Source organism: Scyliorhinus canicula, chromosome 9 (genome assembly GCF_902713615.1).
Source record: "Scyliorhinus canicula chromosome 9, sScyCan1.1, whole genome shotgun sequence".
NCBI lineage: Eukaryota > Metazoa > Chordata > Chondrichthyes > Carcharhiniformes > Scyliorhinidae > Scyliorhinus > Scyliorhinus canicula.
Window position 1 is genome coordinate 139,178,978 of NC_052154.1, and position 12,741 is coordinate 139,191,718.

The 12,741-nt window shown below is 50.2% G+C and overlaps 1 protein-coding gene across 5 annotated transcripts in view; it reads right to left on the reverse strand.

Moving 5' to 3' along the window:
* The window catches only part of ppp1r32 (protein phosphatase 1, regulatory subunit 32), a 282,513-nt gene extending 270,113 nt beyond the window's left edge, over positions 1-12,400 (reverse strand). For 3 of the 5 annotated variants that reach the window (XM_038807694.1, XM_038807697.1, XM_038807695.1), the window contains exon 1: positions 12,348-12,400. The gene's annotated coding sequence lies outside the window, so the exon portion shown is untranslated. Of the gene's footprint in view, positions 1-10,052; positions 10,126-12,347 lie in introns of those variants that run through there. The other 2 variants (XM_038807698.1, XM_038807696.1) reach the window with 2 other exon arrangements.
* Positions 12,401-12,741: the final 341 nt, after the last annotated feature.

The following is a 12,741-nucleotide window of genomic DNA, read 5'->3' on the forward strand; positions in this document are numbered from 1 at the left end:
AAGCAGACTGTTGGCAAGGGCAGCACCAGCTGACAATACCCCTGGCAGCAGGGATGGGCGCCAGGGCCAGAGACTCCCATGATGCCGGGCACCGAAGGGGCCAGTGTTGTGGGGTTGTTGGGGGGCACATGCGGGGGCAGAGACCACAGTGCCAACCGAGGGCACCATGTAGCCCATTGGACCTGGTTGGGCATGGGATTAGACACCATGCAAACATGTCGGCCTTTCACCACCTCCAGAAAATGGATATTGAAATTCCACCAGCAATAGAACATAGAACGCAGAACAGTACAGCACAGAACAGGCCCTTCGGCACTCGATGTTGTGCCGAGCATTGTCCGAAACCAAGATCAAGCTATCCCACTCCCTGTCATTCTGGTGTGCTCCATGTGCCTACCCAATAACCGCTTGAAAGTTCCTAAAGTATCCGACTCCACTATCACAGCAGGCGGTGGCCTTCCTGCTGGTTGCCGCAGCACTGGGGATGCCCTGCCGCTGTACAAGCTGGAGCTGCTCGAGGAGGAGGAGTAAGCTTCTGCAGTGGAGCATGCAGCAGTGGAACAGGAGGCAATCACTGAGGGTGGAGAGCAGGCCGCCCAACAGGCCGAGGAGGAGGAGGTGCAAAGGGTGCGCCGCATCAGGCCCCGCGTGTACTGGCAGCGCCTATCATTCGAGGACCTGCCAGACCGGGCACTCCGGCTGAGCAGAGCGACAGTGCGACATATCTGCCACATCATGACGCACCTGGCACCGCAGGGGAATAAGGGAGGCCACCCTCTCCCGGTGGCCATTAAAGTGACGGTCACCCTGAAACTTTACACCACAGGATCCTTCCAGGCGCCGGGCGAGAACTGTCTGGGATCTCACAGAGCTCAGTGCACAGGTGCATCCGTGCCGTAACGGAGGCCCTATGTGCCCAATCAGCACAATACATCCATTTCAATGTGGACTGAGCCCACCAAGATGCCCGGGCATCATTGACATGCCCACGATCAAGGAGTGATCAATAGGATGCATGCCCCCCTCCGAGCACCTGTGGATGACAGGCCGCTCAACACAAACCTAAAGATACTCCCCTCGATGAACGTGCACCTAATATGTGACCATCAACTGCGCAACATGCATGTCTGTGCCCGATGCCTGGGCATCGTGCGCGTTGACTTCAGGCTGGCACACTCAAAGATTCACGGCCACTCAAAGATTCCCAGCTGGGCGGTAGGCTCCTGGGCGACAGAGATTATCCACTGCGGACGTGGCTGATAACGCCTATCCGAAGGCCACAGACCGATGAGGAAATCCGTTTCAACTACACTCATGCAGCAACCAGGGGCATGATCGAGCAGTGCTTCGGCATCCTGGAGATGAGGTTCAGGTGACTGGAGGAGCCCACCACAACATCGCAAAGCAGAGGGGGATGTGCTGGAGGAGGAGGAAAAAAGGCAGGTCTCCTCCGGGGACAAGGATGTGGGGGAGGGCGAGGATGGGCAGGCATGGGAGCTGCACGACGTGTGCGCCAGGGCCAACGCGCATGTGATGCTCTGATCACCTCCAGGTTCACTGACTGGTGGGGGGGGGGGGGGGTGGGGGGGGGGATTACTGGCCAGGGACACATACCCCTCATCACACACTCTCACAGCCCCATCCCTTCCCCCCGGCCACCTCCCCCTCTCTCCCCTCCCCCCTCCCCTCCCCCCAATCCTCCCCGTCTGCAACCCCCTCTATCTAAATACGTGCCACACTACGGGGGGTGCGGGCTGTGGGTTGGCAGTAACAGCGGGTCTGGTCCATGGGATGGAGGATGACAACACGCTCTGTGATGAGCTCTCGTGCTCCGCATCACTTGACAATATCTGACTCCTGCCCGCAGTAGCACTTCCCGCTGTCCACCTGGGTGGTCCCTGCTTGTGAGCTGAACATTCCATCAGAAGGTGCCATCAAATCACTGGGGTGGCAGTTGTGGCGACGGTGGGGAGCCCAGCCCACCCACAACGTCCGCTCATTCCCCCTCTCCCGTGTCCCCTCTCTGGCCAGCCAGACCAGCCCACCCCTCACATAGATCTGACAGAGCACCAAGGTAGATTGTAACATTATGAAAAGGTGTGAACAAACATATACATATACATGCCCTAGCTCCTATCACTATACCGGGCCCTGCATCCGTGTCAACTTAACTGGTGCCCTAATACTACATCTGGGTAGATCACTAGATGGGCATCAGGAAGTGGAGACGGCCTGCGACCTGGGTCCCCATAGGTGGCCGTCATCTGGGGTGACCGGGCCTGAATGGGCCCGGCTGTTGCTCGGGTGTCCCAGTTGGCATCATGCCTCCCTGTTCTACCCGCCAATGTGTCAGGGAGAGGAAGGGGGAGGTTGGGGATGCTGCAGTGTTCTGGCACTTCTCCGCAGGAGTCACCAGCACGGGCCCCTTCACCTCCTCCCCACTCGGGATGCGTGATGGACCCTGGGCTACTCCATGGGATGAGGGTGCACCGGAGCTATCTCCTGAATTACTCCCACTGCCAACCCTGGAGGCCCGCTACCCTCTCGGCCAGGGTCTACATGCCCGTGGCCATGGTGCACAGGGAGTGGGCCATCTCTGTCTGGACTGTGCCATATCACGCTGCGACTGTGCCACAACCTTCAGGGTCTATGCAACATCAGCCAGTGACTGCACCAATTCCCTCTGGGAGTGGGCCACATCCCACTGGGTCTGTGCCACACCTGCCAGTGCCTGGGCAGTGCGGCTGACGTTCTCAGCAATGGCTCCTGACTGGGCCATGCTCAAGAGCGCCGCTGCAGTGTTCCAGTGGCTCTCGCACATGGCTGCCTGTGAGAGGGCAATCCTGTCCTGGGCCTTGACCAACGCCTGCACAGAATGCCCCAGCCCTTGGACATGCTGATCCATGGCCGAAACCTTCATGCCCAAGGCCTCCACTGCGGACGGCACCCATATAGTGTTAGCCTGGGTGGCACAAATGGCCAGCACCACCTCCTACCCCTGCACGCATTTGGACTCCTCTAACTGCAACTGCAGGTGCTGGATGTTTACGGACAACCCCTCATAGACTCCCAGGCTCTGCTACTGTATCTCCACGATCGATGGTACCTGAGCAGCTGTGTGGTGCGCACCAGAGGGTGTCCCAGGAGCCTCTTGTCATGTGAGAGTACCTTTAAGAAATGGGTGTTTTTATTGAATAACTGTAGTGGGTGTACCTTTAAGAAAGGGGTGTTTATTACTGCAGTGATGTCAGAGAGTGGGTGGAGCTGGGCTGTCAGTCAGCTTTTTACTTTCGCTTTAGGCTGTTTGCTGCAGGGTGGATTTGGTTTCATTTTAGTTTTGGAGAAGCTGCAATCACAGCAGGATGTGTGTGAATCTCTGCAAGCTTATGACTGTCCATTTGCCTTTTTCAATGTGGTAACTGTTCTCAGTAGTGAAGTTAAGCCTGATGTCTTTCTGTTAAAAGGTGTTTTTAAGTCTTCTGGATGTTAAAAGGAAAGTAAGAATTACTTAGTGTTGTATTCTTTGGGGGTTGTATTTGAATTGATGGTTGCTAAGTTGTTCACTGTATGGTGTAAAAAGGTTAACTTGAGTTCATAGAATAAACATTGTTTTGCTTTAAAAAACACTTTTCCATTTCTGCTGTACCACACCTGTAGAGTGGGCTGTGTGCTCCCCATACCACAATCTATTAAAAGTTGTGGGTCAGGTGAACTCCATGATACACTTTGGGGTTCTCTAAACCGTGGCCCATAATACTCTTCACTAAAGTGCCCAATCGAGGTGAGTGCCTCTGGGTAGTTGGAGGGTGTTGGAGACAGCTGTGATGAGTAGTCAGTGTCATCCCCGGACTCAAGCTCAGGGTTACAGGCATATGGCTCCCATATGTGTCTGTGTGCTCATCGCTGGTCAGCAGACTGGGGGGGCTCCGGTTGTGGCACTGGCTGGGGGTAGGGTACACCAGATGTACCCGCCCCATCGCCAGCAGGTCCTGCAAGACACAAGACAAGACGCATGAGGTGGTGGGAGTGAGGGTGGTGTGGGGGTGAGGGGGTGAGGATGATGTGGGGTGAGGGTGGGATTGAGGGTGTGGGTGAGGGTGGGGGTGAGGGTGGTATGGGGGTGAGAGTCGTATGGGGGTGAGAGTGGGGGTGAGGGTGGGAGTTGTGTTTGGGTGAGGGTGGTGGGGGTGGTGTTGAGGGGGCGGGGATTGACACACATGTCACGGGGAACCGCAAGTCAGTGGGGTCTCACTTCCTCGCCGACCTCTGTACCGGCAACTTCCCTTTCCGCAGGGTTGCCAAACACCTCTAGGCCTTGCCGCTCTGACATGGTGAGGGACCGCAGATCCTGCTGTCCCCCTCCAGTTTTCTCCCGCTCCTGGCGGATATAGGCGGCCTTCTCCCCGGTGGGGGGGTAAAGAGAAAACAACAGTGCTAGACAGTCCAATGCATGGAGCCCAGGGGATGGGTAGATGGTGGCCTCATTAGCCAGGGTGCATGGCCATGGCGGCTGGTATGGGTGCTGACATGTGATGCAGGGCAGGGGTTCGGCCGTTTTCCAGGTGGGCAGGTGGGTCACGGGTGTGTGGGACGAGGGCTGGTGCCAGGAACACAGTGCTGTCTACTCACCCTGGCCACCCTGAGCAGGTCATGCAGTTTTTTCCTGCTCTACAGGCTTGTCCGTAAGGTGTTACTGGTGGCACTGACCGCCTTTGCCACCTGCACCCCGGCACGGCGAATAGTGGTGGCTAGCAACCTCCTTCCCAGTCCAGGGTAAAGGGTGGCCCACCTCTCCTCCACAGTGTCCAGGAGGGTCTCCAGCTCCGCATCTGTGAAGCGTGGGACCGCACGTCTTGCTGCCATCTTGTTGTCTGGGATGAGTGTGTATGGGGAGTGAAGTGTGTCTGTGCGGCTGCAGCTTGTCAGCCTCCTGAGTGCCAATCCCGAATCCAGCACCGTTTCTCATTGGAATCAATTGTATTCCACATGGCGCGGGTGCTAGCTCCTGACAATCGTTGAATCAGTCCAGGTGCGGTGCCAGTTTTGATGTTGTGGAAGTCCACATACCCTTTCGCTTTCGCTTTTGTATTGACGCAGTACTCTAGGTGTGGTCTCACCAACACGCTGTACACTTGTAACAAGTCTTTCTTACTCAGACATGCAATCCCTTTTGCAATAAAGGGCAACATTCCATTTGATGTACCTGCATGTCAATATTTTGTCTTTCAGATATGAGGACACCCAGATCCCTCTGTGCTGCTGAATTCAGTCGTCTCTATCCATTTAAATGTAATTGGCTTTTCTATTGTTCTGACCAAATTTTTCCATTATACTCTATCTGCCAATTTTTTGCCCACACCCGCATCCTTTTGCAGACCCTAGGTGGTATTTAATGGAGGAGATTGGGGGAGGGGGGCCCTGCGCACTCACAGGAGAACCTGCTGCATTCCGTCTTTCCGGGAAGGATCACCAAATTAAGTGCCAATAAGTCATTTAACTGGACGGCAGCAGCAGGCTTTCTCCGGGATCAATGACCTGGGGCCAGAAGCCCTGTCCGCCAAGAGCTACCAGCCAATCAAAAGCCAGCAGCTCTTCATTGCTCAGCAGAGCCACTGGCTGCTGCCAGTACGACTACTACCCAACACCTATGGTAACCGATCAACCAAGGCACACTTTAGTAATGGTGGAAGGGTGTCACAGGATGGGTCAGGGTCACAGGGGCAGGGAAGAAGTGGGTTAGCAGTGAGAGAAAAGCAACGGCTCTCAGAGGATCACCTTATTCCCAATGTCAGGTCCATCAATCAGGCATTGAATGACTTTGAATGAGGCATCTCTCCCTGCGACTACCCCCACACACAACACTAACAGGGTTTGCTTTTCAGGCTTCCCACAGACAAGATGCTGCCTGCTGTTGGGTGAATCACAGCAGTGGTGAGGTGAAACCCTTAAGTGGGCAGGGTGGCAGTGGGATCCAAACCTGCCACCCTCACCATAAATCTAGATTACAATTGGCTGAGGCCTCAGTATGATCTCTGTGGCACCTCACTAATTACAGTTTGCCAACCTGAAAATGACCCATTCAGCCAGATTTGCTGTTTTCTATTTGTTAGCCAACCCTTTATCCATGCAAATATCCCACAGCACAAGGCATTGTAACCTTTTAACGTGGCACCTTATTGAATGCCCACAATGGCAGGACCCAGTCTAGCACAGCTAAGTGAGGTTAAGACTCCCCTTAGCCGTGCTCGTGCCATAACTAACAGCCACCCGGCACCTATAGGCCATGCTGAGTAGACCCAAGCTGGGCGCAATTCAGTACTGGTCCTCATAAATGGGGAACAGGCGGAACAGTACCTGTAGGGTCACCCAGGCGATCAGAGGCCCCCGGGTGATTGGCCTCTGGTAGGGTGGCAACCTGGCACAGCTGGTGCTATCTGGGCATCTTGGCACTGGCACCTTGGCAGTGCCATCTGGGCATCCTGGCAATGCCACCCATGTGCCAACATGGGACAGCCAGGGTGTCCAGGTGGCACCGCCAGTCAGGCATTTTCCCCGCACCGGGATCGGGCCCAGGAATGCCTTGCCTGTTTGAGGTTCGGTTCGGGGAGCCTCAATGACCCCTTTATAAGTGAGTTGGGACCTGGGTGGGTCCGGGGGTTGCATCGGTTTGGGGGGGGGGGGGGGGGTGTCGATTGCATGAAGTGACTCCTCAGTGCCAAAATTATGCTGAGGGATGTTGCCTGCTGGGACACTAAAAATAAGCAGGGTGCCTTTAGATAGTGTGGCATTCCCGGCACTGCAATCCCACCCAGAACTGATTCTTTTTTTTGGGTTAGGTCGCGCCTGTTGTAAGCCTTTTCTTTCAATTTGATAACATACTTAACTTATTTAGTGAAATCATTTTCTGAGTCCATTTTATCCAACTTCATACCTTTGTAATTGGATTAATTTTAAATTTAAGGCATAGTTTAAGACCCAGGTTTTCCACCTTCAAACTGAAATTCAATCGAGTTACAATCATTATTCCCAAGAGAACACTTTACGATGAGATTGTGAATTAATCCTGTCTCATGACACACAATCTCATCCCTGGTTGGTTCCACAATGTACTTTTAGAAAAAACTTACCCAAATACACTCGATAAACTCGTTTTCAAGACTACCTTTGCCAAAGTGTTAAAAATCTGCACATATATGATGTAGCAGCTGCATAACGAAACAACACTCAGATCACATGATCAATTTGATGTCATATGTCAGTTTGTTTAAGTATTTTCGTTAAAATGCTGACAAATTCACAACTACCTACACAATTTTAAGTTTGGTTAACTTGCCTTTTCTATCACAGGATGGTGGGATGGGGTGGAAAGGTGCAGTTGAAGGGAGTGGTGATAAGAACAGTAAGTCCGGGCATCCTCTATGATGAGTCATCCTGCTGTTAATGATCCTTATATTTCTGACATGTTAAATACTCCTGCATTGCTCGAGAATACAGTGTCAATATTAGACTCAGAGGGAAAGCCATCTAAGTGCTAGCCTGCAATGACTCAAGGACCATTTGGGCCCATTGTCACAACTTTGCAGTGCACTGTCTGGTTGGCACTCTTCATTCGGCTGACAGAGTAAAAGCTTGAGGTACAACATCATCTTTACTAATGCTGGCTCTTTCTTTCCACATTTTTTACAGAATTTAAACTTTGACTGCCTTGGGATTTCAACTTATAGTTTCAGAATGTTTAGTTCAGTATTATAACCATCCCAACCCCAACATGCAGCAAGACCTGGACAACATTCAGGCTTGGGTGATTAAGTAGCAAGTAACATTTATGCCACACAAGTGCCAGGAATTCATCATCTCCAACACGAGAGGATGTAATTATTTCCACTTGACAATCAATGGCATTGCCATCTCAGAATCTCCTCCTATCAACATCCAGGGGCAAGCACTGACCAGGTACTGAACTGGGCTAACCATATAAATACTGTGGCTATAAGAACAGTAAGAAGTCTTACAACACAAGGTTAAAGTCCAACAGGTTTGTTTCGAATCACTAGCTTTCAGAGCGCAGCTCCTTCCTCAGGTGAGTGAAGAGGTGGGAACTCGACATGTATGCTCAAGCCATCAGGAGTCGCGTCAATGCCAGATTCATCAGTCGTATTCATAATACAACCACGAACGTCACCCAAGCACAACGCAACGCCATCCGCGCTCTCAAGACCAACCGCAACATCATCATCAAACCAGCAGACAAAGGAGGGGCCACCGTCATACTGAACAGAACGGACTACTATAAGACCATAAGACCATAAGACATAGGAGTGGAAGTAAGGCCATTCGGCCCATCGAGTCCACTCCGCCATTCAATCATGGCTGATGGGCATTTCAACTCCACCAAAGAAGTGTACCGACAACTGATCAACCAGGAACACTACAGACAGTTACCTGCAGATCCAACCAAGGAACACATCCGCCAACTCAACAGACTGATCAAGACCTTGGATCCAGACCTTCAGAGCACCCTACGTGCTCTCATCCCACGTACTCCCCGTGTTGGAGATCTCTTCGGCCTCCCAAAAATACATAAGGCCAACGCACCAGGCCGTCCTATCGTATCAGGCAATGGGACCCTGTGTGAGAATCTCTCTGGCTACATCAAGGGCATCTTGAAACCCATTGTACAGGGAACCTCCAGCTTCTGTCGCGATACAGTGGATTTCTTACAGAAACTCAGCACCTATGGACCAGTTGAACCAGGAACATTCCTCGTCACAACGGACGTCTCGGCACTCTACACCAGCATCCCCCATGACGACAGCATTGCTGCAACAGCCTCAGTACTGTCATGTGAGAGTGCCTTTAAGAATTGGATGTTTAAGAAATGTACCTTTAAGAAATTAAGCTGATCATGTTATTGAAGTGATGTCATAAGAGGGGCGTTGAGCTCACTTCTGTTTTTTGGGAGTTTTAGTTTCAGTTTGAAGAAGGCTTGAGTGTGGCTGTGAGCTGGATTGCTGGTGATCTCTGCCACGAAGGACTACCTCTTAATCCTTTGGTGAAATCGGAATTGTAAAAAGGTCTCAATATTGAATATAAATCTAATGTGCTTCTGTTTGAAGGATTTGTTAAGTCTTTTAGATGTGTAAAGGAACAGTTTGCAGGATTGGGTAGTGTTGCATTATTTGCGGGGTTATCTTTGAAGTAAGGGGTGTTAAGAGATCCAATGTTTATTTAAAAGGTTAATTTGAGTTCATGGAATAAACATTGTTTTGTTTAAAAACCACGTGTCCATAATTGTAAACCAAACCTGGGGAATAAGCCATGTGCTTCAAAAGCAACAACCATTAAAGGTGGGGGTTGGTTGAACGCCATGCTACATTTTGGGGTTCTGAAAACACCTCTCCCATAACAGTACTCAACACCAACAATTACCAATCTCCAGACGCAATTCTGCAACTCATCCACTTCATCTTAATCACAACGTCTTCACCTTCGACAAGTTATTCAGCCAGGCATGCGGAACAGCCATGGGGACCAAATTTGCACCTCAATACGCCAACATCCTCATGTACAAGTTCGAACAATACCTTCTCACTGCACAGGACCTTCAACCGATGTCATACACCAGATACATCAATGACATTTTTGTCCTTTGGACCCACGGCAAAGAATCACTGCAACGATTATACAATGACATCAATAAGTTCCAACCCACTATCAGACTCAACATGGACTACTCTCCAGAATCGGTGGCATTCTTGGACACACGCATCTCCATGAAGCACTTTGCTTTACCGCAAGACATCACGATGCTCCACTTCTCCAGCTTCCACCCTAAACACATCAAAGAAGCCATCCCCTATGGACAATCCTCCGTATACACAGGATCTGCTCAGATGAGGAGGAATATAACAGATATCCACAGGCGCTGATAGATGTTTTTGTAAGAATGGGATATGGCGTTCGACTCATCGATCGACAGCTCCATCGCAAAACAGCAAAAAACCGCACTAACCTCCTCAGAAGACAAACACGGGACACAACCGACAGAGTACCCTTCATCGTCCAGTACTTCCCCGGAGCGGAGAAACTACGATATTTTCTTCGCCGCCTTCAACACCTCATTGATGAAGACGAACATCTTGCCAAGGCCATCCCCACACCCCCCACTACTTGCCTTCAAACAACCGCACAACCTCAGACCATTGTTTGAAGCAACCTACCCAGCCTTCAGGAGAACTGGCATCCTCAAGACATGCCAGATCATCGACATGGAAACCACTATTACACGTGAGAACACCACCCACCAGGTACGCAGTACATACTCGTGCGACTCAGCCAACGTTATCTACCTCATACGCTGCAGGAAAGGATGTACCGAAGCGTGGGACATTGGTGAGACCATGCAGACGCTATGACAACGGATGAACGGATATCACGCGACAACCGTCACGCAGGAATGTTCCCTTCCAGTCGGGGAACACTTCAGCAGTCAAGGGCATTCAGCCTCTGATCTTCGGGTAAGTGTTCTCCAAGGCGGCCTTCAGGACGCGCGACAATGCAGAATCGCCGAGCAGAAACTGATAGCCAAGTTCCGTACGCATGCGTACAGCCTCAACCGGGACCTTGGATTCAGGTCGCATTACATTCACCCCCCACCATCTGGCCTGGGCTTGCGAAATCCGACCAACTATCCTGGCTTGAGACAATTCACACTTCTTTAACCTGTACTTGTCCCTCTCTCAGTCGCACTCTCTGGACCTGTAAAGATTTAATTACCTGCAAAGACCCCAATTTAAAGTATCATCTTGCATCATTGAATTTGTCTTTATATGTGGTTGCGGAACCCACCTCTTCACTCACCTGAGGAAGGAGCTGTGCTCCGAAAGTTAGTGATTCCAAACAAACCTGTTGGACTTTAACCGAGTGTTGTAAGATGTCTTACCATGCCCACCACAGTCCAATGCCGGCATCTCCACATCATGGCTATAAGAACAGGTCAGAGTCTGAAGATTCTCTGGTGAGTAACTCACTTCCTGACTCCACAAAGGTTTTCATTCAACAAGGCACAAGTAAGAAATGTAATGGAATGCTCTCTATATGCCTGGCTAAATGCAGCCCTGGCACACAAGGAGCTCAACACCATACAAGATAAAGAAACCACTTGATCAGTACCCCATCCAACACCTTAAACAGTAATTTCCTTCATCAGCAGTGCAGACTAGCGGCAATATGTACCATCTACAATATGAATTGTAACAACTCACCAAGGCTCTTTTGACAGCACTTTCCAAACTCACCACTTTTACCAGTTAGAAGGACAAGGGCAGGAGGCAAATGGGAACACCATCACCTACAATTTCCTCTCCAAGTCACACACTACCCTGGTATTGAACATTATTTTTATGGCCACTGAGTAAATATCCTGGAACTCCTTTTGTCAAAACGCTGTGGGTATACGTACACCAAATGGACTGGAGCTGTTCAAGAGGGCAGCTCCCAAGGACAGTTAGGTATGGGCAACAAATGCCAGTTGCCTTGCCAAAAATGCTCACATCCTGTGAATAAATAAAAACAAAAACCCCCTAACAGGCCATCTGCCACGAGAAAGTTGTTAACAGAGTCTGTAAAAATAGGGGTGGTGTGGATTATGTTGCAGATTGCAAATGAGGAACAGAAGGAGAAATCCTGGGTCCTTTGAAACAATCCTTAGGTGTGGGCAGCACAGGTGATGTGGATGTGCTGACTTCATTTAAACAGGTCAGAGTGGAATCACATCCAGCACTCCATGAGAGATAAAATAGTGCAGGAAGATGAAATGTGCCCTCTTTCACATAGAATTAATTAATCTGAAATGCATTTACATACACATGTCACATACAGGCACACTTGGTTTCTGCAATGAAATGAATAATCAGGTGAGGTGTTATGATGGAATAAAGTTAATAGTATGGTAGTTAGTAACTTAAGTTTGGAAAGAGCTCGAATTTCTGATTTGTGAAGTTCACAGATGAACTTTAGTACCAGTTTCCTGTGTGCGCTGCTTTTTTTTAAAAATCCAAGTGTTAATAAACACACTGGACAGGAACCGAATACATTCAGCGTGGGACGATGGAAACCCAAGATGTGAACTCCATTCAGCCCATTCAGTTGTGAATATCTCGGTTTTATAAATTTTTGATAGCTTAATGTCCCACATAAAGGTGCGAGGTGCTGAGTTATTTTGGCCGTGACACAAAAAAATAAAGGCTCAGTTCCCAGGAAGTCGGGGCTGGCAGGGAATTGTGGAAAGTTTTGAAATGCCCTTTCCCCAACCCGTCTTCACTCACTCACTCCCTAGCCCAGTTTACCTGCTGCTGCCCGCTTCCGGATCTTCCTCGTTCCCTCTCTGCCCCCGAACTGCGACGCTTTCTCTGTGTAACCTAGCAACCGTTACCTCGGCAATAGAGACAGAAGTTAGTGTGTTGAAAAGTAGCGCCCACAAGATTGTGAAACAAACTTCCAGTCATTGTCCACCTACCCACAAGGATTGGCAGGTCGCCTTCAAATTTTTACTCTAATAATTCAAGAAAAGGTGCATTCTCTTAACAACTGCAGCATTAATTAACTGCAGGGGGAATGTTTGTGTACAAAACTCGAAGGGTTATAATGTCGTCGGACATTTAATACTTTTTTTTACGTATTAAAATACCCTTTCTCCCCCTTTCCCGCATTCGTTACAACCTTCTTCCAGATTATGTCGCT